This window comes from Oncorhynchus mykiss, chromosome 2, assembly GCF_013265735.2.
Source record: "Oncorhynchus mykiss isolate Arlee chromosome 2, USDA_OmykA_1.1, whole genome shotgun sequence".
NCBI classification, from domain to species: Eukaryota; Metazoa; Chordata; class Actinopteri; order Salmoniformes; family Salmonidae; genus Oncorhynchus; species Oncorhynchus mykiss.
The window spans coordinates 95,880,776-95,884,399 of NC_048566.1; the positions used below are offsets into that span (position 1 = coordinate 95,880,776).

The 3,624-nt window shown below is 41.6% G+C and overlaps 1 long non-coding RNA gene across 1 annotated transcript; it reads right to left on the reverse strand.

Annotated features, from left to right (window-relative positions):
- Positions 1 to 1,355: 1,355 nt before the first annotated feature.
- Positions 1,356 to 2,904, reverse strand: LOC110533932. Its single transcript, XR_002475062.2, has 3 exons — positions 2,765 to 2,904; positions 2,179 to 2,605; positions 1,356 to 1,585 (listed from the first exon to the last, which is right to left on the reverse strand). It is a non-coding gene; the product is annotated as an uncharacterized LOC110533932 (long non-coding RNA).
- Positions 2,905 to 3,624: the final 720 nt, after the last annotated feature.

Genomic DNA, 3,624 nt, shown 5'->3' on the forward strand with positions numbered 1-3,624 from the left:
TTTTGCAAGGAGGAATGGGAAAAAATGTCAGTCTCTCGGTGTGCAAAACTGATAGAGACATACCCCAAGCGACTTACAGCTGTAATCGCAGCAAAAGGTGGCGCTACAAAGTATTAACTTAAGGGGGCTGAATAATTTTGCACGCCCAATTTTTCAGTTTTTGACTTGTTAAAAAAGTTTGAAATATCCAATAAATGTCGTTCCACTTCATGATTGTGTCCCACTTGTTGTTGATTCTTCACAAAAAAATACAGTTTTATATCTTTATGTTTGAAGCCTGAAATGTGGCAAAAGGTCGCAAAGTTCAAGGGGGCCGAATACTTTCGCAAGGCACTGTACTGTATTAAATAGAACAAATAATTGTCAAAAGATCAGAGTTGGTCTTCCTTTGTAAACTCAGCCTTAGGGTCGCTTTTATGGACACGGATACACCTTAATCCTGGACTAAAAAGCATTTCAATGGAGACTCGCTAATAAACTTGTTTTTTAGTCCAGGACTAGGCTTAATCTGTGTCAGAGAAAACACTCCTTAATCGCCACACTCATAAATAAAAACGTTATAAATTGGTTAAAAAAACAAACATACAATTTTTACCAATGTAATTTTATACAGCACATATTGATCAATTTCTGGGCCTGCGTACCATCTCAACAGCTTCTTCAACCCCACCCTAAACCCCAAACCTAACCTGAATCCTTTTTAATTCATAACTTCAATGGGGTGACGTCAACTTTCTGGAAGCAAAGCATCTACTTCTTCTGCTCCTCTTCCTTCTGCTCCTTCTGCTTCTGATTCTCCTGCTCCTTCTCCTGCTCCTGATGCCTGTACTGCTTCTGCACCTGCTCCTCCTCCTCCTGCTTCTAATGCCTGTACTACTCCTGCTCCTCCTCCTCCTCCTCCTGCTTCTAATGCCTGTACTCCTCCTGCTCCTGCTCCTCCTCCTCCTCCTCCTCCACCAGCTTCTAATGCCTGTACTCCTCCTGCTCCTGCTCCTGCTCCTCCTCCTCGTCCTCCTGCTTCTAATGCCTGTACTCCTCCTGCTCCTCCTCCTCCTGCTTCTAATGCCTGTACTCCTCCTTCTCCTGCTCCTCCTCCTCCTCCTCCTGCTTCTAATGCCTGTACTCCTCCTGCTCCTCCTCCTCCTCCACCAGCTTCTAATGCCTGTACTCCTCCTGCTCCTCCTCCTCCTCGTCCTCCTGCTTCTGCTTCTTCTGCTGCTCCTCCTCCCTCTCCTGCTTCTAATGCCTGTACTCCTCCTGCTCCTCCTCCTCCTGCTTCTGATGCCTGTGCTGCTCCTGCTCCTGCTCCTGCTCCTGCTCCTGCTCCTGCTCCTGCTCCTGCTCCTGCTCCTGCTCCTGCTTCTGATGCCTGTGCTGCTTCTGTCCCTTCTCCTCCTCTTCCTCCTAGTCCTCCTCCACCTCTTCCTCCTAGTCCTGCTTCTCCTCCTGTTCTTACACTGCTTCCGATGCCTCTTCTTCTTTCTGTAACGTCATCACTGACTTCTTCTAAATCCCAGGTGTAGTTGTTGCATATGGATACTATAACTGCCCCACAGGCGACCAAGAGCAGAGCCATACCAATGCCCTAAAACAAGAAGAAACAGAAAAACAGAAAACAGAATCAGTTTATGCAATACAACAACAACAGCTTTTTCATCACTGTTGTTTTTGAAAGGTTTGTTTCAATGCACTGCACAATCTCATGAAACAACAATTCCACCTCCCAGATGTTAAAGGGGCACTCTGGGATTGGAACATCCATTTTTGGACTTAAATTAATCATATAGAGAAATGTATTATTGAAGAATACAACTTAGAAACGCCTCATGAGTTTAATTCAACTGTCCTACCCCATCAGAACCAAAACCATACACCTTTTTTTACTACATTGTTTGTAAATAATGTCATTTTAAATCAAACATCTTCAAAACATGGATCAAACTATAACCATGTATCTTATGGACAAGCAGTCTTTGTATCTCTATCTCTGTCTATGAATTTGAAAGTGGTCACACTTCCATCCCTCAGCTGTTTACCAAACCAAGTGTTGGGGTCCTCTTTGTGTTTAATTTTTTTTTATTTTTTATCCCAGATTAAAATAAACTCATAAGGCATTTCTAAATTATTTTCTTCAAAAATCATATATCATTAATGTAAAAGACTGGTCTGGTTTCTCACCTGAGAACAGATTTCCCAAAAAAGGAAATCCTGACGTTGATCTTTCCCTGCTTCCTCACACATTTTCACAGAAAAATCTTCATTACGAATGACCCCTGTTTCATTTAATTTTGTCATGGCACAAGCAACGTATCTGCCATCAAAGAACAGCACGATCCACCACACCAACGAAGGGATGAGGCTTGACAAGCAAGCCTTCCATTTTACTATGTTAACCCTAGATACTTGAACTTGTAGCATCAGCAAGAATGATAAAAGGGCAGGAATGAAAAAGAATGCAATCGTAAAGAACATTTTATATATATAATTGCAGGGACACCGAACCTCCAGCTCCAGAATCTTCTCCAAGACCACAAGGCAGAAGCTACAAGCCACATTAGGCACAATTCCCTTTGATTGTTTGACCCATTCTTGTATCGCCTCCATACTAAATGCAACCAAAAACATAGAAATGTTTGGTTAAAAAATATGATAGAAGGTGCACATTTGTGAGAATGTGTTCACAGAATAATTTTGTGTTAAAAGGTTTGTTCTGTGAGCAGAGTCTTATCAGGCTACATCAAAAGAAAAAATGCCCCGGACTCACCTGTCTGCTTTCACAATGAAGAAAAATTACTGAACAACTACAGTTTCCCTTTAGCTATATGCCAAAAGAAGACAACCCATGAAACGTTTCTTATGTGATTCAGCGCAGAACTAAAGGAAATAGCTTGTGGTTAGTGTCTGTGAGACCCAAGAATCAAATCAAATAAATGTATTTGTCACATGAGCCATGACCTGCCTTTCAAAGCACTTCATGGCTACAGACATGAGTAGAAGCTGCATAATTGGAGAGACGCACAGACGATCTGTTGCGAGTTGTATCAAACAATATAAGACTGGTCTATAGCGCTGACTACCAACAGCCTAAATTTGCATTAAGACCTGTGTTACAATAGTTATTTCTTGTATGCTTTTTATGATGTATTTCAATGAAATAGGGAATTGATTAAAAGTTGAAGTAGAATGAACATTTGAACTGTACTGAATTTGGTTAAAATTTTCCTGAAATGTTTATCGGTTAATTTATGAACCTCAGGGGTCAGCAACAGATATACTGCACATGTAATTAAAGCCTTATAAATCCTAGTGAAATGTGCACTTGGTCGAGGGTAGATTTATACCGTTCATTTGCTGAAATGGTTTATAATGAAACGTTGATAGATGTAGTTGGAATTCTTAACAACAGGAATTGAAAGAATCTGTGAAATTGAAATGCCTTGGGCAAAAAGGGTTTCCTTGCTCTCAGGAATGAGGAAGTTAAGGGGTCGCTGTGATCTCTCCATTGGAGAGGTGTTACCTTCTGATCATGTTGGTGGAACAGCTGGAAGATGAGGAAGCTAAGGGGATGCTGTGATCTCTCCTTGGGAGAGGTGTTACCTTCTGACCATGTTGGTGGAACAGCTG